A 23,378-nucleotide genomic window follows, 5' to 3' on the forward strand; every position below is an offset into this window, starting at 1 on the left:
GTGTGTGCACGTGCGTGCCTGTAAGACACCCATGTACCTTCAAGTATTTTTTTGAATATTCATTAATGAAATATTTCTTGGATTTCTGCCAGACACTAGCTTCCTGCCTTCATGGTGCCGACAGTTTTTAACAGTTAAGGCACTTGGTTTTTGGACATGTAGATTTATATTTATTTATTCCTTAAGTCTACTTAGTTATTCCTTTCTCATAAATAAAAAAAAATAAGCAAAAATGTTTACTAATGACTGAGCTTCCCTGTTTCCATATCTTTAAAATCAAGTCATTGAACTGGATGCCTGCTGAGATTGCTATTTAATATTAACATCATTTTTATGTTAATCATATCATTCTCATCAATACTGGAAATTTTAAAAAGTCTGCATTTCTCTAAAACAGCTATAAAACTGTTTGAAGGGTGTGAGTAAATTATATAAAATTACAAACCTTAAATTCACATTTGTTGGCCGGGTGCGGTGGCGCATGCCTGTAATCCCAGCACTTTGGGGAGCTGAGCGGGTGGATCACAATGTCAGGACATCGAGATCATCCTGGCCAACATGGAGAAACCTCATCTCTACTAAAAATACAAAAATTACCTGGGTATGGTGGCGCGTGCCTGTAATCTCAGCTACTCGGGAGGCTAAGGCTGGAGAATCGCTTGAAACTGGGAGGCGGAGATTGCAGCGAGCCGAGATCCCGCGAGTGCACTTTAGCCTGGCAACAGAGCAAGACTCTATCTCAAAGTAAGTAAATAAATAAATAACAAAATTCACATTTGTCACCATCCTGGATTTTGTTTCTTTAATCTTTGCCTTTCAAGTAACATTTCACTCACTTTCAAAAACTGCTTGGTGGTTTCCTTTAAAATTAAGCATATTTTTACCATGACCAACAATTTAGCTCCCACTAGAGTAGAATTTCTTCTCTTCGCTCCTCCTTGTCTGTTCTGTATATCAATAGATGACATTCTCATTCATGTCACACAACCAGAAACCTGGGGTCATTCTTTGCCTTATCACATTTTGTCATGCCCTAAATCCCATATAGCACTAAATATGATCTTCCTTTTTTCCCAAAAATATTTCTTAGATGTTACCCTATTCTCCAAATGCACTATCTCTGACCAAATCCAGGACATGATCATCATTCACCTGGCTTATTATATTTTAATTAATTTGTCTATATCTATGGTATTGCTTAATTTAAATTAATATCCAGAATAAGAGTCTAGGTAATTCTCTTGCTACAAATCTTTCGGTGATTTCACATTGCCTGCAGAATGACACACAAAAGCCTGTAATCCCCGCACTTTGGGAGGCCGAGGTGGGTGGATCACGATGTCAAGAGATCGAGACCATCCTGGTCAACATGGTGAAACCCCGTCTCTACTCAAAATACAAAAAATTAGTTGGGCATGGTGGCGCGCGCCTGTAATCCCAGCTACTCAGGAGGCTGAGGCAGGAGAATTGCCTGAATCCAGGAGGCGGAAGTTGCCGTGAGCCGAGATCGTGCCATTGCACTCAAGCCTGGGTAACAAGAGCGAAACTCCGTCCCCCAAAAAAAAAACTTCTTCAAAAGGTATATAAAATGTTACTATTCTATGTCCACAACTGCAATCTCAACTCCTGGTGTCGGTTACCTTAATATTTTACTTCAACTCAATAAGCAACACAACTTGTCATTTAATCACTTGTGTGTGTGTGGTGTCTTTTCCATTGCTCCTCACTAGTTTACTCCTACTGGAAACAGGACAAGAGTGGGAGAGAAGGCAACAGAAGAAAGGAAATAAACATTTGTAGTAAGTACCTAATGTGTGTCAAACACCGTATTAGGTGTTGTATGGATTATCTAATACAATACTCATTCAACATTCTAAGTTTTGTTTGTTTCATGGTTGGAGAAAAGTATATGCTGTAATTTGCCAATGTCTCACATCTGAAAAGAGATGAATCTGAACAAACTGCCCTTCTACTATAACAAATTGTCCTTCCACTTCAACTCATCCAGAAATATTTCCCTATACTCAATCCTGCCCCTACTCTCACACATATTAGGCACCTCTATTCTAGCATTTACTACATTCTATTGAGATAAGCTTCATACCAGAGTACCTTCATCTCTACTACAAGCTTCCTGAGGGTCAGGCATATTTTTGGTTTCATTTTAAGAATATACAATATTATCAATATAAAAGAAAACAGTGCTGTGATTTCAATGTATGCCCCAATGCTCATGTGTTGGAAACAATCCCTAATACCAAAGGGTTGAGAGGTGAATAGGTCAGTAGGGCTCTGCTTTCATGAATGGATTAAAGCCATAATCATGGGAGTGGGTTTATTATTGCAAGAGTGGATTTATTATAAAGGTGAGTTTGGCCTTTCTCTTTCTGCCCCTTTCTAGCTTTGCTGCCTTTCTGCCTTTCACTATGGATGAGGGAGGCATCTGAAGGCCCTCATCAGATGTGGTTCCTTGAGCCTGGAAATCCCAACTTCCAGAGCCTTAAGACAAATAAACTTCTTTTCTTTATAAATTACCCAGTATATGGTATTCCCATCTTGGATCTCTGCTCCCCACACTTAAATGTAATTTTCTTCAGCTGTTCTAGTTATGGCTCAAGTTGTCCTGGGTGTACCTCAACCTGCCACTCCAGAGAGTACAAGCCATAAACCATGGCAGATGTATAGAATGTAAGTGGTGGTGGCGTGGCTTCCTCCACCTAGATTTCAAAGGATGTCTTGGATAGCCTGAGGACCCAGGAAGGGACTTGTCACAAGACTGGAACCAGACCGTCACAGAAAGCCCCTACCAGGTCACTGCTAAGCAGAAGCATGAGGTTTTTCTCTGCCACCACAGAAAGTGGCAATGCCGTTTCCGCTAGTTTATTCCTACTGGAAAGAGAACAAGAGTGAGAGAGAATGTCAATGCCTAGTGGAGCCCTGGGAGTAGGGTCATACCTAGGACCCAAGAACTATAGTGATACCAGCTTGCAGAAACAGCCTGGGAGAGCTGCAAACAGGAGAATCCAACCCCCATCTTTCTACTGCCTTTGTATTCCAATGTTTGACCAAAGTAGGTGCAGATTTGGTCCATGTTGAATTGGGAAAAACAAAAAAGTTCACATGAAGTTTGCATATACAAAACAATGTGCTATATAGAAGTTTCTGTTCATGAATATTTCTTATTAGTTGTTATTCTATTTTCTTCAGCAAGAAGATTGTACATTTGTCCCATGATTTGATAGTTAAAGCCAAATAATAATATACTAGCATATATAATTTCCCTTTATTTTCTTTAAATAAAACATTAATAATAAAATTGTAGTTTTACTTAGTTTTTTTTTTAACAAATGAGCTATTTATACAAAGTCAATTTCAGAAAGGTATAAGAACAATCAAAAACATAAACAAACAAAATTAGAGTTGCTTACATAAATAAAGCTACTGTGTTGATTTAGCATATTAGTGGCTGAAATTCTCCATTTAAACCAACTTTCAATCAGTCATTTACTTTAAGAGTATAATGTTTGAGATTCTCTTAGCTTCCAACCTATTTGCATAATCCCTGTGCTCTTTCCACTAAATGTTTTGCTAAAATTAACACTGCTATTAAAACAGAACATGCACTCGAAATTATTTAAAAAAGTAAATATCGACATGCTTTTCAGTCAATATAACAATTTAGAAAACCATATGTTAAATATTAACCTCATTTATTCATTAATCATGATTTCTAATATACAAATCATTCTTTAAAAGGAGAGCAAAACCAATTCTTTCTGTTTAAGACGAAGTCCTAAAAACACTACTCTGAATATTTAGTAATTGACCTAAGTATGAGAATTGGGTTGGATAAGCAGTTATCCTAGGAAGCCATATGGAGAAGCTCTGCAAACTTGGAGGATATTGTTTAGAGTCAAAAGGTAGACTCATTCTTATATATATTTCATTCATTTCCTTATTTCTTCAAACTATCACTACTTTCTCCTCTATTTTTAGTTAGAATTGATCATTTTAACTGAGAAAATATAAGCAATCGAAGATGACACCTAACAAGCCATCCTTTATGTAATTCCCTTCTTTTGAGTGTGAACAAAATCTGTAATTTACTTGTAACAAAATACAGCAAAGATGGAGGCTTTTGAGGATGTAATTGAGAGCTTTAATCAGTTTACATTTATCAACAGGCAGATATTGCTGGATGGGCTGACCTAGTCAGATAAGCCCTATAAAACAGATTTAGAGGTTAGAGACAGAAGAAATTAGAGACACTCTCCCTTGGCCTTTAAGAAGTAAGCCACCATGAGTCTACAACTTCAAGGAAAGAAATTCTGCCCCTCCCCCACAAAAAAAAGTCAGCTTGGAAGAGTACCCTGAGTTTACAGGAGTCCTCAGTGCTGGCTGACACCTTAATTGTAGCTGTGTGAGACCCTGAGCAGACAGCCTAGTCATTCTTGAAATACTGACTCATAGAAACTGACATAATAAAATGTTGTTTCAAGCTACTAAATTTGTGATAATTTGTTACAGGGCCTTAGATATTTAATATGCAATCAAAAAATATCTATATGTCTCTCCCACCAAAGTACCCTCCTGCATGTGTCTGTTCTATGTTCTTCCAGTCCTTTTCACTGTGAATAAACTGTATTTTCTTTATCAAAACCAATCTTCCTTTTGGTTCTAAATCCTATTTCCTCATGTCTGCTCAAAGGCGTCTCCATGACAATGGTCCTCTCTCACTCCTTACCTTATTAATTTACCCCTTCTCTTTTCTGGTAAATAGTTCACAAATAGGATCTGTTTTCTTCCAAATTCAAAAACCATGTGCCCTCTGGTATTCTTTCAAAGAAAATAACCCCAGTCTAGACATGCGCAAAAAAATCTGACAAACCAAAATTGAGGGTCATGCTGCAAAATATCTGACTAGTAGTCCATAAAGCATAGGATTATGAAACAAAGAAAGAGAAACTGTCATAGATCAGTGGAGCTTAAAAAGACATAACAAGTAAATGAAATATGGTATCTGAAATTGGATCCTGGAACAGTAAATGGACATTAAGGAAGAACTGCTGAAATCTGAATAAAGTATGAGGTAACCAATGTTAGTTTCTTAGTTTCAACAAATATACCATGATTGACCCCACTTTCTTCAGGTCTTACTCAAATATTATTTTCCCAGCAAGGCTTTCTTTAACGGCCTATTTTATTTAAGATCACACCCCTTATTTCTATTTAATAAACATACACAGTGTGCCTACTTTTCTATGCTGAGGAAATAAAATGAATGTAATCCTCCATTCCCAAGGAGTTCAGAGTTTTAAAGCAAAAAAATTATTTTCTCCAAAGATATGTGGTTTTTGTTTTTTAGTTGTTTGTTCTGCCAAGTTTTTTTCTTTTTTAATGCTTTCTGATAAAAAAAAAAAAAATCTCTCCTTTAAATTTGAGGAACCACTCTTCCTTACTCTATGTGGTCTCAGTGGGGTCATTAACCCCTGGACCTTTAGGTTGGTCATATGGTATAAACTGGCAAATTGATCTATTCATGGTACAGTTACCGTCCAGGGCTAGGCATGTGAACCAAGCCCCAGTGAACTTTAACAATGTAGGCTTGTAACACTCAACAGATAGGTTTTGTGCCACATGGAAAGCTTCTATGAACAAAATCAATACAGAGGAAAGCAAAAGCAAGAGGTGGGCAAAAAGACAGCTTGATGACGTATTTTGAACCTTCAAATTCTGCCTGGGATTATGTCTGCCTTTAGCTTCTCCATTCCTTTAGCTGATAAATTTTTCTTTTTTGATGAAGCTAATTTAAGTGGATTTTATGTCATGAACTGGAAGAGTCCTTATTAATAAAATTTTATATAGTGTTATAAGTCTCAAAATAGAGGTGGATATGGTGGATACATAAGGAAGAGTCAATACTTTTTGAAATGGCAAAGTAATACAGAGGAGTCACACCTAAGTTTTAAAGTCTCAATAAAAACAGAGGACAAACAGCGGAACAACCTTATTAAATTATTGCATTCTTACTGTGTGCCAGGCACAGTTTCAAGTATGTTACATACATCATGGAATAGATCTTATTATTTCTTCCCAGTTTGCTAACTGAGGGAGAAGGCAGGTAAATAAACTTGCCCAAATTTATACCTGAGAATTAAACTCTTATCCACTGAATTACATAGGATGCTATTTTCAAGAAAACAAATTTTATAATGTATAATTTTTAAAATGTTTGTCATTTGTTCTGATAACTGATTAAACTGGCACACAAAATATTTATTATCAGTTGGACTATCTTATAAGAGGAATAATTTGAATAGTCTGAAACCATCTAATTTTGATTTAATTAAGGCAAAGAAAATACTGAAGACCAAAGGGGAAAATAGACATGTTGCATAGTTAAGAAAAGAAAAATTACTGTGATTTAATGATTTTATACTACATCTGGGCTTCTAATCCCTGATTGGAGCAGTTGTTGAGGAGCACGAACAGTTGTGTATGATTCCTTATGAGAATCAAGCATTTCCTCTAGTGTGGCTGACATATTTAACAAGGTAATGCTGACAATGCCTGTTTTGATGGGTTAATGGGTATTTTTTCCAGGAGTGCAACTTAGTGAAGCAAAGAAGAAAATTTTAAGAAACTTTAAGGCAATGTTTTTTATTAGTGCAGTAGTATGATCATGGCTCAGTGCAGCCTTGAACTCTAGGGTTCAAGTTATCCTTGAGTCTCAACCTTTCAAATAAAATAGCTGGGATTAGGCATGTGCCACCACACCTGGATACTTTTCTAAAAATTTCTTTTTGTAGAGATAGGGGTTTCACTATGTTGCCTTAGCTGTTCTCGAACTCCCAAGTTCAAGTGATCCTCCTGCCCCAGCCTCCTAGAGTGCTTGGATTACAGGTAGGAGCCACCACACCCTGCCTTATTTTAACAGAATAGTATGCTAAACTCCTTAAGGAAAGTGGCAAATGTTTCGAAGATTCATGAATACGCCTATAAAAAGCTGTCAGTTTTGAGAGACCTTCAGGTTTCTTTTATTTACTCAAAAAAAATCTAGTAACATTTAATACCAGTTAATAAAGTTTTATTCTATGTGCTCTAGCTTGTTTAACTTTTTGTCCCATAAATATTCCTCTTAAAAAATAAGTCATTCATTTTATTCAAATACTAACTCATATGGCTTAGCTGCATCCCCACCCAAATCTCATCTTGGATTGTAGCTCATATAATCCCTATGTGTCTTGGAAGTGTCCAGCGGGAGGTAATTGAATCATGGGAGTGGGTGGGTGGGTTTTTCTTTCTTATAGTTTATGAACTTTCCATGTTCCTAAGACCATGATTAGAATTGTATATTTGATCCCATTATCTCACTGCTTCGTAAAGGCTTTGATTGTATAATTATTTTTTCTCTCACCATCATCCTCACCATCACATTTTTTTCCCTATGGAATATTTTTCATTCATGTAGAAGCATATGTAATAGTGCCATCATAAAACAATAACAAAACTGTTTCTTGACTTCATCTCCCTCCAGATACATCCATCTGCTCCTTTTTATAGCAAATTTCTCAGAATAATGATTTCACTCTCTTATCTATTTCTCCTGCCTGCATCTTTTGGATCAGTTAATTTTTATTTTCCTACCATTCCACTAAAAAGACTATTGTTAAGGTCCCTGATGACTTCCAAATTGACAAATTCACAAGGTAATCCATAGTCTACATCTTATTGAAACTCACAGTCCTGACACAATTAATCCCTTCCTTCTCTGTGAAGCACTTTCTTCCCTTAGTTTTGGTGACATCACCCACACTCTTGGGCTCAACTGATCCTTCTGCCTTGGCTTCCCAAAGTGCAAGGATTACAGGAGTAAGTCTCTACCGGTAATGGTCCCTCCTGCCTTTCTTAACCGCCAAAGCTTACGATGCTTCAGAACTCTGTTCTTGCGCATCTTCTCTTCACCATCCGCATTCCGTTCCTAGATGTTCTTTCCTAATTCCATGGCTCTAACAATCATAGTTATGCATATAACATCCAAAACTGTATCTGTAGCCCAGAATTTTCTTCTGATCTCCAGGTTCATACATCTAATCTGCAGTTGGATTTTTAATAGACAAGTCAAATTTAATTTTTAAAAATTGAACTCATAATTTTTCCCATCTCATAAACATTTGCTTTTCCAAGAGGTGGCATCACCATACTTTCTGTTCCTCATGCCAAAATCCTTGGAATCAATTTCGATTACCCTTTTTATTTCACAGTTCTCATCCTCTCCTTTGTTCAGAATCTTCCACTTCTACTTTTAGAATATGTTCTAAACCTGAACCTTGCTCTTAGTAGTTGTGTAATCCTTTTCAAGTCTTAAGTTTCATCATGGTATTTCATTTCTCAAAACCATCCAATGACCCCCTCAACACTAGGACAAATATTCAAAGTATTTACAGTAGCTTATAAAGTCCAAATGTGTTTTTAACACATAGCTGGTTTGTGACTAGTGCCTAGAAATGGAATTATGCTTCTGTCCTAACCATTTTCCCTTCTTTCTCCCCTTCCTCACTCCACTGCAGCCATGCAGACCTCTTTGCTAACCCTAGAACATTCCTGTGCGGGTATGCTCCTCAGGTTCCTGCTTCCTTTCTCTTTGCTCTTTCCCTTTCCCAGAATGATTGTCCCCAAAAGAATCACAAAGTTCTCTGCTCCCTTATTCCATTTAGGTCTCTGCACCAAAGTCTTAAAGATTTTTCCTTGAGTATACAATGTAAAGTAGTAGTCCAGTTTCTATTTCCTCGCATTACTTCAATTTTCTTTGAGGGATTTTTCCCCCAAAAGCAATGTGATATAGCAATGATTTTAGAGTTTGTCACCTCCTGTGGCATATTAGCTCCATGTCCTTCTGGGCCCTTTGTTTGCTCACTGATGTATTGCAATGCAGACGATTTCAAGTGAGTGGGTGAAGCATGAGCATAGACGCAAATCATAAAAATGGAAATACCAAACTACCATCATTTGGTGAATTATAGAAAAGATAGGTTTCCTTTAAAATTTCTATAGCTTAATGAACAATTTGCTGTTGTGCAAAAGATCCATTACCTAAGTGTCATGATATATTTATAGCTGTTTATGTGATTTAGATGATCTCATCACATTGCTGATAGTTCCATTTTTTTTCTTTTGTTTCTTCTGGAAGGTAGGATACTTTGTCTCCATTCTCCTTGTCCTTAGCCACTTAAAATAACCCCTCTTATAACTTAGGAAACTGTCAAAGCAGTATATAACAGGGTTGTTAAAAAAATTCTCATCAGTTTTCTGTACCTAGAAAACTCTGTAGTCTCTGCCTAAAGGCTCCTAGATTTGATAAACAACAACCTCGGCAAAGTTTTAGGATACAAAATCAATGTACAAAAATCAATAGCACTTCTATATACTAATAAATAATATTCAAGCTGAGAACCCAATAAAAATTCAGTCTTATTTACCAAGGCCTCCCAAAAATAGAATACCTAGGGATATAGTTCACCAGGGAGGTAAAAGATATGTACAAAGAGAATTACAAAACATTGCTGAATGAAATCAAAGATGATACAAACAAATTGAAAAAATTCCATGCTCATGGATGGGAAGGATCAATATCGTTAAAATGGCCATACTGCCCAAAGCAATTTACTCTATTTCTATCAACCTACCCAAATACATTTTGCACAGAATTAGAAAAAAAAACTATTTAAAAATGTATACAGAACCAGACAAGAGCCCCAAATAGCCAAAGAAGAAAAGAACAAACCTGGAGGAATCACACTACGCAACTTCAACCTATGCTACAAGGCTAGAGAACTTAAAACATCATGGTACTGTTACAAAAACAGACACAGACCAATTGAACACGTTAGAGAATGCAGAAATAAAGTTACACAACTACAAATACCTGATCTTCAACAAAGTTAACCATAACAAGTAATGGGGGAAAGGACTCTCTATTCCATAAATGGTGCTGGGATAACTGGCTAGCTATATGAAGAGAATTAAAACTAGACTCTTTCCTTTCACTGTATACAAAAAAATCAACTCAAGACAGATTAAACTTACATATAAAATCTAAAACTATAACAATTTTGGAAGACAAGGAAGGAAATACCATTCTGGATATAGGACCTGGCAAAGAATTCATGACAAAGACTTGAACAGCAATTGCAAGAAAAACAAAAAATCGACAATTGGTACTAACTAAAGAGCTCTGCCCAGCGTGCATGCACACACACACACACACACACACACACACACACACCTTGCAGAATGGGAGAAAATATTTCCAAACTATGCATTTGATGAAGATCTAATAGCCAGAATCTACAAGGAACATGCAAAAAAATCCCATTCAAAATTGGCAAAAGACATTAATAGGCACTTCTCAAAAGAAGACATACATATGTCCATCAAACATATGAAAAAATGCTCCACATCACTAATAGTTAGAGAATTGCAATGCCAAACCACAATGAGACACGATTTCACACCAGTCAGAAGAGCTACTGTTTTAAAGTAAAAAAATAACAGCTGCTGATGAGGTTGCAGAGAAAAGGGAACATTTATACACTGCTAGTGGGAATGTAAATTAATTCAGTCACTGTAGAAAGCAGTCTGGAGATTTCTCAAAGAACTTAGAACCATCATTTGACCCAGCAATCCCATTACTGGGTATATACCCCAAGAAATATAAATTATTCTACCATAAAGACATATGCATGTGTATGTGCATTCACAATAACAAAGAAATGAAATCAACCTAGATGGCCATCAACAGTGGACTAGATAAAGAAAATATAATTTATGTATACCATGGAATACTATGCAGCTATAACAAAAATTGGATCATGTCCTTTGCAGCAAACTGGATGTAGTCGGAGGCCATTATCCCAAGCAAACTAACAAACTAATGTAGTCCAGATACCACATGTTCTTACTTAAAAGTGGGAGGTAAGTATTGAGTTCACATGGACACAAAAAAGGAAACAACAGATACTGAGGTCTACTTAAGGGTGCAGTTTGGAAGGAGGGAAGGATTGAAAAACTACCTAAGGGATACTATATGTTCACTACTTGGGTGACAAAATAATCTGTACACTGACCATCCACAACACACAATCCACCCATGTAATAAACCTGCACATGTACCCTCTGAACCAAAAAGTTGGAAAAAAAGAAGTATTTACTGAGAAAAACTAAAATTAGAAAAAAAATTGAGATTGGAAGGAAAAAGAAAAAAATCTCATTAGTTGATTCTTTTATGCTCCAGACCTTTCACTGAGGAAAAATATTTGGTTAGGAAATTTTGTGAAATTTATTACCCAGTCAGTAATCCTCTAATTAGTTATGATCTTTTCCAGATGACAAGAAAACATTAAAATGATTTTTGAACACAATTTAAAGAACTTCGTTTTGCCCTAGCTGACAGTACCTCCTACCTACTTCTAACTTACTCTTTAAATGTGACAATTTACCCAAGAATGTTTTTGAGAATATCACAAAGATTTTCTGTTTCATTAATTTGATTTCCCATTATTTATATGTTACAAAAGAATCCTACTCACTTTTCTGAGACTTCGTTTGTTTAACATACTTCTCACATACCTAGTATCCTCATAGAAAGTTTTTAACACACAACCAGTTTGTCACTTAGTGCCCAGAAATGGTGTTATGCTTCCAGAAAGATGAGTCCATGCCATGCTTTCACAACTTCCCAGTGCATAATATAAACACAAAATTGTCCTTTGTAGTGCTCTTACCTTTAAATGGCTTTCTTGAGTTCCCTCTAAAAATGAAGATGAGAGTCTCTTATTGAAACACATTTCTTTTTCTTTTTCTTTTTTTCTTTTTGAGTGGAAGTCTCGCTCTTTCACCCATGCTGAATGGCAGTGGCTGGATCTGCTCACTGCAACCTCTGCCTCCTAGGTTCAAGCAATTCTCCTGCCTCAGCCTCCCAAGTAGTTGGGATTACAGGCATGTGCCTCTGCGCCCATCTAATTTTTTTGTATTTTTGGTAGAGTTGGGGTTTCACCATATTGGCAAGGCTGGTCTTGAACTCCTGACCTCAGGTGATCTGCTCACCTTGGCCTCCCAAAGTGCTGGGATTACAGGCCTGAGCAATGGCGCCAGCCATATTTCACTTTCAATATGCCTAGACATCTGATGAAATCAAACTTGCACACACTATTTGTAAACTATTTACATAAAACAATACACATAACTTTAGAACTAGGCTTTAAACTTGCGAAAACCAATTACTCTATGGCTTCAAATTAGCATTTTTCCCATTACCCCATTCCTCTTTCCACATTTAGAAAGTGCAGTTCTGTACTCTGTGCATTTGAGATTAAAATCTGGCACTAAGAGTTGTTCTTATAACTGCAAATAGTTTCCATGGAAACACAGCATGGCTTCTCAAATGTCAGCTTCTCAAACTCTCACTTGCAGTTGATGAAATATCCTTCAGTGAAGTGTGACTATCTCTTCCACCTCTTTGAAATAAGGAGGGGATGCTGGAAGAGGGAGAAGCATCAAGGCCAGACTATACAGTTAAATAGACTGTCCACATCTAAAAATATGAGGTAAAAGCCATCAATTACAAATTGGTGTTTTAAGAAGGAAGAGTTAGCCTCCCGCATACTAATGAAAAAGCAGTGGCAAGGAAAAATACACAGAAAGCATATTGATTTCCTTTTTCAGAGAATATGTTAGAATAACTGTCCCCTGCCTCTTCCACTGCTCTCAAACCTATTCACATAGCAGAGTCTCCACATCCTCCCAAAGTTTTCTGGGCCTGGCCAAACACTGGGCTTAAATTTTGAAAAATGGGCATTGTCACAGTAGACACAGATGTGGGTACTGCCCCTGTGGATCTCATACAATGAGCAGGAACCCTGTGCTGAAGGAAGGTTGGCAAGTGTTAAGTTGAGGCTGGGACCTCACTCTTTTCTGATAATACCACAGAAAAACTCAAACACAGGGCTGTTTCAAGTAAAGAAAAGGGGTATGATTGGTTTGGCATTCTGTCAAACCAATTTTGGATTTTTTTTTTCATGAGCACAGCTAGATCCTTCCTGCTAGGGTGTCAGACCATAAAATGAGTCTCTCTCTGATATGGTTTGGCTCTGTCCCCACCCAAATCTCATCTTGAATTGTAACTTCCACAATGCCCATGTGTCATGGGAGGAACCTGGTGGGAAGTGACTGAATTATGGTAGCGGGTTCTTCTATAGTGGATGAGTTCATGAGTTCTGTTTTAAAAAATGGGAGTTTCCCTCTATAGGTTCTTTTTGCCTACTGTTATCCATGTAAAGAATGATTTGTTCCTCCTTGCCTTCTGCCAGGATTGTGAACCCTCCCCATTGTGGAACTGTAAGTCCATTAAATGTCTTTCATAAATTTTCCAATCTCAGGTATGTTTTTATCAGCAGTGTAAAAATGCACTAATATGGTAAAGTGGTACAGTACAGTGGGATGTTTCTGTAGATACCCAAAACTGTGGAAGCAAATTTGGAACTAGGAAACAGGCAGGAGTTGGAATAATTTGGAGGGCTCAGAAGAAGACAAAAAAATGTAGGAAAATTTGCAACTTCCTAGAGACTTGCTGAATGACTTTGCCCAAATTTCTGATAGCAATATAGACAGCAAAGCCCTGGCTAAAGTGGTCTTAGATGGATATGAGGAACTTATTGGGAACTGGAGCAAATGTGATTCGTGTTATGTTTTAACAAAGAGACTGGGAACATTTTGCCCCTATCCTAGAGATGTGTAAAACTTTGGACTTGAGAGAGATGACTTAGGGTACCTGGCAGAAGAAATTTCTAAGCAGCAAAGCATTCAAGATATGACATGGGTGCTGTTAAAGGCATTCTGTTTTTAAAGGAGAAACAGCATAAAAATCCAGAAATTTGTAGCCTGACAATTCAATAGAAAAGAAAATTCCATTTTCTGAGTAGAAATTCAAGCCAGCTACAACAATTTATATAAGTAACAAGGAGCCAAGTATTAATCCCCAAGACAACAGGGAAAATGTCTCCAGGGAATGTCAGAGGTTTTCATGGCAGCCCCTCCCATGCCTGGAGGCCTAGGAGAAAAATATGGTCGTGGGTAAGGCCCAGTGTCCCTGTGCTGTGTGCAGTCTAGGGATTTGGTGCCCTACATCCAAGCTGAGCCAGCTTTGACTAAAAGGCGCCAAAAGCTCAGGCTGTGGCTTCAGAGAATGCAAGCCCCAAGCCTTGGTGGCTTCCATGTGGTGTTGAGCCTGTGGGTGCACAGAAGTCAAGAATTGAAGTTTGGGAACTTCCACCTAGATTTCAGAAGACATTTAGAAATGCCTGGATGTCCAGGCAGAATTTTGCTACATGAGCAGAGCACTCTTGGACAACCTCTGCTAGGGCAGTGCTGATGGGAAATGTGTGGTCAGAGCCCCAACACAGAGTCCCTACTGGGGTTCTGCCTACTGGAACTGTGAGAAGAGGATCACCATCCTCCAGCCTGCAAAATGGTAGAAACACCTACAGCTTACACTGTGCACCTAGAAAAGCCACATACACTCAACATCAGCCCATGAAAGCAGCTTGGAGGTAGGCTATACCCTGCAAAGACAAGACAGAGCTGACCAAGACCATGGGAACCCACCTCTTGATCAGTGTGACCTGGATGTCAGACATGGAGTCAAAGGAGATCATTTTGGAGCTTTAAGATTTGACTACCCCACTGGATTTCAGATTTGCATGGGCCATGTAGTCACTTGGTTTTGGCCAATTTCTCCCATTTGGAATGGCTGTTTAATCCAATACCTGTATCCTCATTATATCTAGGAAGTAACTAATTTGCTTTTAATTTTACAGGCTCATAGGCAGAAGGGTCTTGCCTAATCTCAGATGAGATACTGGACTGTGGATTTTTGAGCTAATGCTGAATTAAGACTTTAGGGGACACTATTGGGAAGGCATGATTGGTTGGAAATGTGAAGACATGAAGTTTGGGAGGACCCAGGGGCAGAATGATTTGGCTGTGTCCCCACCCAAATCTCATCTTGAATTGTAACTCCCACAATTCCCATATGTTGTGGGAGGATCCTGGTTGGAGGATATTGAATTATAGGGTCAGATCTTTACTGCATTGTTCTTATGATAGTGAATAAATCTCATGAGATCTGTTGGTTTTAAATACATGAATTTTCCTGCGCAAGCTCTCTTTTGGCCTGCAACCATCCATGTAAGATGTGACCTGCTACTCCTTTCCTACCACCATGATTTTGAGGCCTCCCCAGCCACATGAGAGTGTGAATCCATTAAACATCTTTCTTTTGTAAATTGCACAGTCTCATGTATGTCTTTATCAGAAATGTGAAAATGTACTGATGCACTCCTCCATTTCTTCTTGCCATTGAGTTACTGTACTGTTTTCTCTGACAGATCTGCCACAGTCCTTGCTGACTTCAGGTCTTCAACATGTCCCCTTCCCTCATCACAATGTTTTGTAAATGACAAGGAGTAAATCAGTGGCCCCACCAATACAGATGTGTGCTAGCCTCAGGGACCACCCTGCAGATCTTTCAGAGATTTAGATAGATATGAGAGAGTTGTTTGGGGCTTTCTTCTCTATCAATCCCAAAACAGGCAAAAACAAAAAAATATTAATTAGCATATTCATATCACTGCAGCCAGAATTCTGGTAGTAAAATTAAGTAGAAAATTGAGGCCATTAATTCAAATAAACATAAGCCAAATAGGGTTTTGATAAAAATACATTATAAAGTATTGTTTCGGGATTTTCTGTGAACATTCCTTAATCCTGAAATTCACCTTGTTTCTTTTGACTGTTGATTTCTTCATGTTAAAGAAAGACTTGAAATAACTTCTAGAACTGGCCAAGAACTTTGAAAGTTTTGTTTTTCATCCCCTGCTCCCACCTCAGGATACTGGTTGGTCAAATTTTGGCCCAGGATATTACATTAGTTGCCTAGAGAATAGCCCTAGTCTTTTTCCTCCTTCCCTTTTTGTTCTCTTTCTTTCCTCTTTTCTTCTTTCTTCCTCTTCTTTCCCATTTGCATTCCTCCATCCTAAATTTCCCCCTTATCTTCCCATTGTTGTGGTAACTGTCACCTTTTTTTTTTAACTGAGTTTTATTTTAAGTTAAGCATACATACGATTTAAAGAATTAAATAGTTCTATATATTGTTTTATGTAAAAACTGTATTCACTTTCTACCCAGTTTCTTTTGCATTACACACAACCACTTTTAAATCTTTTACTTTATTCACTTTGAATTTACTTCTATATCTTTAAATAGTATGCTAATATTGCCACTTGTTAATTTTATCAGTTTTAGGCATTATTAGTTTACTCGCATTATGGAAGATTGTTAAGCTTTCACTCTCCATGCTTTCACCAATTCCTGTATGCTTTCTGTTGATTGAAATTTTGACTGAACTTCTGTAGCATTTTGTGAAAAAAAATTGATTGGTTTTTGGTTTCCAATGTTATCCTGCAATGTGGCAAGCCAGGGAGAGATTTCATCCCTGTTTGTGTTACAGTTCTTTTAGCCTTGCCATTCAATGGGTCCTGAGTCCTTGTCCAACATCCAGGAAGAATGAGGTACACAGACAAGTGGAGGTTGAGCAAGACAAAGAGGAGCATTATTGAGCAATAGAAGAGCTCACAGGAGACCCACAATGGACACCTCCTCTCCATAGCCAAGATTTCCTGATAAGTGGTCAACTATGGGATGACAGACTACCTGACAAGGGTTCAGCTTTCACCAAAGAGGGTAGTTCCTCTCTGAAGCTAGTCGTACTGTTGTCTCCTCAGCTGTCAGCAGACAGGAGAACCTGGGGTGGGCAGCTCCCCTCTGCAGCTGGTTGGCCAGCCTATTGTTTCTCTGCCTTTTCTTCAAGTCAGGCTGAGTCCAGGGTTTTTATGGGTCTCAGAGGGAAGGAAGAGTGTGCTGAGTGGTCCATGGGAGGCCATGTGTGGGATCAGGTAAAGCACTACACATTCCCACTCCAGTCCAGGGGACTGGCCGCCTTGCCCCCAGGCTTCAGGCCTTCCTTTGGTTGAAGGTAGGGCTTCACTGGGGACCCACCCACTTCTGTGCACGAGTCTGCCTCCTGCTACTATTCATGGCACCCAGGCTATTCATGTCAAGGGTGCCTGCAGTCCAGCATCAGGTGGTACTCAGTCCTTCCCACCTCAGCCTCCCTCCCATGCTCATTGGTGCCCAAAGTCTGGAGTTGGCTAAGGAGGCAGGGGGCTGGTGTGACAACACTGCCCCAAGCATGCACACAGCCAGCCTGGCTGTGACAGCACCCAGCCCCATACTTGCTCCGGGATCAGAGCAGACACCAGCAGCAGGGAGAGGCCAGGCAGTAAAAGCAGATACCTCTGAGCCTCTGTAGGGCAGGGGGCCTCCCTCGGTCCCTGAGAGTGCAGAGATACCTGAATCTACAGTGGTGGCACATAGGCTGCCACTGTACCTGGGGAGCTCCCACCCTGCCAACTTAAAAGGGACAGGGCTCTCACTTGTCCCTGGCCCCTGCCAGCTCTATAGAGTGTGCAGCTCCAGGTGTGCCACCCCATAGCCAAAGGTGGGGGCTCCAGGTCCTCACTGGGGTCCTGTCTGCCTGCTTCTCCATGTCCAACCACATGGCTTTCCTACCAAGAGCAATGCACTGGCTCCTAGAGCCAGGCTTTGGGGAATGCCCACCTCCTCTCCATGTTTACCCCACAGCACACAACAGGGGAGAGGGGGACGCAAGGCCAGTGTTCAGAGTGGCAAAGGCTCTGGGCCTGGGATTGGGTCCTGCCCAACCATGTGAGATTAGGGGTGGTGCAGTCACCTGTTTTGGGGATGCAGGGCACAGGGGTCTCATTGTCACCACTGCTGCTCCTGCAGCCACTCCTGTCACCATCCCCCACACCTGTCTGCTACAGTTGGTGTGATGGCAGTGCCACTCCAGACACATGGCTGCTACCATCAATATCTTGTTTCATAGATGAGAAATCTAACCTCAGGAAGGTTAATTGTCCACCTAACAGATTTAATCATAATAGATTTGGGATTTAGACACAGGTTTGTTGACAGAGAAATTTTAACTCTCAGAATTGACAAATAGGATCTAATTAAACTAAAGAATCTCAAAATTTTAAAACAAAACAAGGCAAGAAATTATCTCATTAAAGCCTTCATCCTGTGAACTGAATTTTATAGAAGTTCATGTGAACTGATTTTTTTCTTGGACAGACTGCCAGCTAGGACTTGAAAAGTTCTATTTCTATTACAAGAAGACTACTCAGAACTAGTTGGATTATTCAGAGCCTGCACAAATCATAAGATGATAAAGGTAGTTTTGATATCGAAAATGCTACTTCAAATATATATGACCCAAACTAATTTTTGTAAAGATAAAGCAGTTGTTAATGAAAATGTTCAATAATGATAAAACCAGAGTAAACTTTATCTTAAAACTAAGAAGTTAAAATAAAACAAAAATATGAAACATTCTAAACTTCTTGCCATTCTCATACTTGGAGAAAATACACAGAAACACATTTATATTTCAATATATAAAAAATAAATGCAAATTAGATAGGTTATTATTAGCTTCAGGGAATATTTACTGTCATACTATAAAACTTAGGTAATAGGGTTTTATAATAAAATGCTAACTTTAATTATAGCAAAGAGAATAATAACACAATAATTAACATGTAAATCATATGCAATAGACTGTTATGTAAAAATCAAGCTGAGGTTCAGTGCAAAAATACACGTTTATTGAAAACAAATTTTAAAATATGATCAAGTCACTTTAGCCTCAAGATAATCTCACAGACTATACTAGAATTTTATGGAAATTAAAGGAAAAGGTGTGGGCTTGATAATTTGTTTTAATAAAATGTACAACTCTAGTTTATAGACACAACGTGTAAAACTGACCCAAGTAAGGTGTAAGAAATAAAACATAATTTCCAAATTGATTGACTATATAATTGAGGGTGTCAATCTTATAGCTAGTTATTTGTCTGGTTGATTACCATTAGTTAATAGTGTAAGGGAATTTTCCTTCTCTTTTTAAAATTTGATTTACCCAGAATTGACTTGAAAATCACTTGGGCTGAAAAGCAAAACAGAAACAAAAACATGTTACGGGCTTCCTACCTAGTTCCTGCAGTAAATTCTTGACTTGGCACTATCTAAAACATCCAGTGTCAGCTCCAGGCTCTAGAGAGACTGATACAGTCAAGAAAGTTGCCTTTTAGGCTGTGCATTGAATGACATTCCATTGACATTAGCAAAGTATAGTTGGGTTCCTGAGCAAAACTGAATCTGCTCTTTCTGGATCTGAGATCAAGGCACTGATATTTGGTAACAATATAAAAGACACTTAAAGAATGCATTCAGAAATATTCTGCCTCCTTTCCTTCAAACCCTTGTTTCACTCTTTCTTTTAGTCTCTTCATTATTGGTTGCTGTCTCAAATGGTCAATCAAGTTCTCTTTTTTGGTGCATCTCTAGCCAGGAGCTTTTATTTATAATATTTTCTGAACTTTCAAATTAAAAAAAAAAATCCTGTGTTATAGAAGTGTGATTGTGATTAGGTAGTAACGTAAGTTTGTTGAACTCTTACTATATGCCAATCAATCACTGGGCTCTGGGTATTAACATATAGTGGAATTATATATGGAAGTAGTAATCAATCTTGTTATTTTCTCTAATTCTATATGTGGTGCTCTGCTCTCACAGTTGCAACCTATCTTCAGAAAATTATAAGATATTATACTTTTTAAAGCAATGTTTAACTTTTATTATGTCTTGCTTTTTCAGATTTCTCTTGCCTTTAAAGAGGCTTGAAATAATAACTATCATCTTCAACTCGTTTTTAGTTTCTGTAATTTTTTTCTTTCTTCCTTAGGTTCTAACTGTTGTTGTAGTCTGATGCTAAAAATGTTTTATCCTAAAGGTCTAAAGGAAATGTTTTGTTCCAACATAACATTCTGTGCTCTTGGTTTTAAATTGTTCTATGAATCTGAAAATTTTTACTTATGACCCAGGAAACATTTCTCCTATGCTTAACTCAAATGCCCTTTTCCTTAGTTTTGATTTGCAGATTAAATAAATGGATACCCCATGGAGAACAGTAATACCTGCATGTCTTTTTTTTTTTGTCTTTTGGTAACTGCCCTAACCATTTATCAGAATAATTCCTATGTCATTTTTATTAAGTTTTGATTTGTTTAAAAAAAATTGAGATTAAAAAATTTAAGTTATTATACCCATACAATTTTATGTATTTGCTTTTAAATTCCTGTGCCATTAAGTTACAGGGCTTTGACTCCTGGCTTTAAAAAGGACAAGATATCCTAGTAAATCTTAAACACTGCCAGCAGTTCAATCCTCGTCTTTAGACCCAATACAAGATGCCAATCAAAATAAACTGTGCTTGTGAGACACAGGGTCAGAATTTAAAATTATTCAAATCCTCACGGCCCAGGGACTGTCATGGAATAGGTGGGTGTGAGATTGTAAGGGCCAATTTTGAGACATAAAATTAGTTTAATTGTTAAATAAATTAACTTTCAGTTTCAAAGGCACACTGATGCAACACCAACATTTGGGCCCTTGTGTCAGATTAACCAGGTTTTTTGGGGGCATTAACACACTCCTTAATAAATAATTATAAAGATTATAAAAAGATTTATGGAAATTATATCTTATTACCAAGATGATTAAAATTTAATAGATTTTGTTTATAAAATTTTGAGAGACATTTAATTGGCCTCATGCTGTCTTTATTGTTAGGACTTTATTGTTTGGGAAATTCAGTCTTCTCTCTCAAAGAAAAAAGAATTTTGCCTTTATTTGAAATCTTTGAGTTATCACTTTGGCTAAATGAATGACTTATTTTACAATAAGCTGTGACTCTGTTTTGTGATATCAAGTATTTTATACTTTTTATATTTGTCAAACATTGCAAAATCAAACTTTAACTTTGGTCCTCATTAATTTTTGATATTAGGTACATATGAAGTCCAAAGGAGACATATTTGGCTTGTTTGATATAATAAAATCATTGTCAAATAAAATCATTTTATTATAACAAGGCTGAATATGTCTCTTTTAAACTTCAGGCTAACAGTATTGTCAAATATATCATAGGATTCCACCTTATTCGGATTATATTCATATAAATTTGTTATTAGTATGTGTTCCAGAATTCCATGAAATTCCTGTGATTCTTATATGCTAAGACATATTAGAATGTCTACTACTACTACTAAAAACCTAGTAATTATGTGACAATTATATAGTTTAGTAGTAATTATGATTATTATGTAAAAGTGTTGCATGCCCCAGAAGTAACCAAATTTCCTTGTGAATTCTGTTTTTAACCATGACTGTTCTAAGACTCTTGTAATCCACAGTTGCTTTAGTTATATCTTTTCAAATAAGTGTTTTTATAATCAGCTATAGGACTCTGACAGGTGCTCTTGAATGCAGGTTTCTGATAACTTTGGAGATTGTGACATGATAATAGAGGAAAAACTTCCAAGGCTCCCACAGAGAGCTAATGTGATCATAAACATGAAGCAGAACAGGAGTTAATTACATAGACTAAAACTAATGGAGGTTGAAATAATTGCTTTATGACTTTGTTTGAAATATTGCTAATTCTTTTATTTCAGAGTCCAGAAAACCCTTTGTCTTTGAGTTATTTACAGCTTTTAACATTTCGGTAAACTAAAGTTTTTTGCACAAGTCTGAAGGATATTTCTCTCTACCTGATTTCTTCAAAGTCTGAAAACTATCTGCAGTATAGTTATTTGCAGTATATTTTATTGCGGTATAGTTATTTGCATAAGTTCGATAAGAATCTGTTTTCTTATTGACCTCATAGTCCCCTGAAGGACTTGATTTCAATGGCATACTTTCAGATATGAACAGATTTCTTTATGGGATCTAAGTTGACTTACAGAGCCAGTAAAAGCCACTCGGGAAGGCTGGACTCATATCTTTTCTCCACAGCCCCTGTACAGGTTACTGGCCTTTGGTAAATAAAGAATATCACTTTCTGAGCAGTCTACACTCCCCAAGACATTTTGAGACTTAGAGGTGAGGAATTCACCAAATTAATACAGGTATTTGCAGGCACATGCTGGGCTCAAAGCATTGAAGTCTAATCTGAGATTTATTACATTAAATACAATTCCAGGAAAATCATTTTTTTAAAGAGCCTACATAGCAAATGATTATTCTTGATGATTTTATGCAAATATTCAGGCCAAATATAATAAGACTAACATTTTACCCGTAACTTTGTCCTATGATTTGTCATTAATGAAAACAGGGATTGGAGAGAGAAGCGTTATATTTCAAAATAAACTACAGTACACCTGTTTTAGACTCTAGTCTTGTGTAACACTTTTTAAATTTTTATTATTTTCTACAGTTTAATTTTTTCCTTCTTTTATTTATTTTTCCCCATTTATCCTGATTTGAAATTACTAAAAAGTAAGACATGCTTTTTTAAAACCCTATGAACTGAAGTTAGACAAACTTCTGAAGAAAATAGCAGCAACTGTGGTGACTTTCTGGCAGACACTGGGGACACTGTGGACAGCAGTGCAGGAAAACAATTCATGAGGCAAAAGAGTACACCCAGTGGATGGAGCATGATGAAAGGTTGTGAGTCCAGACTCTGGAGCCAGACTGTTTGGGAAAGAATTATGTAGTTTCAGATTCTTGCATTGGGACTGAGTAGGCAAACCACTCGTCTCACGAAGAATGAAGAAAAGCATGGGGGGTAGGTGGGTGATGGCCCACCTTGTAAGTGAATCACTTGAGGTGAGGAGTTTAAGACTAGTCTCACCAAAATGGCAAAAAACCATCACTACTACAAATACAGAAATTAGCTGGGTTTGGTAATCCAGCGAGCCTGTAATCCCAGCTAGTAGGGAGACTGAGGCAGGAGAATTGCTTGAATGCAGAAAATCATTGAAAACCTATAATATGAAATTCATTGTGATAATATCATGGTTATAAAAATGAATAGCACACAATTTCTACTTTAAAAAATTTATGGCCAAGTACAAAGAGGCATAATAAGAATAACATAAAATACCTACTGTTTATAATAGATAAGAAAGAAGAAGTGATTGCTTTCCATTGAGATCATCAGGGAGAATGTCACAGTCAAGGTTTCCACCTTGAAATAAAGTCTGAGACAATAATTCCTAATAGGCAAGGAAGTTTATTTTCAGAAATATTCTCGGGGAAGAGGAATGCTAGACAAGTCACAGAGAAACAGAGAAGGAGGGAAAGCCAATTCCAGAATACATTCTTGAAATGAT

This window comes from Callithrix jacchus, chromosome 4 (genome assembly GCF_049354715.1).
Source record: "Callithrix jacchus isolate 240 chromosome 4, calJac240_pri, whole genome shotgun sequence".
NCBI classification, from domain to species: Eukaryota; Metazoa; Chordata; class Mammalia; order Primates; family Cebidae; genus Callithrix; species Callithrix jacchus.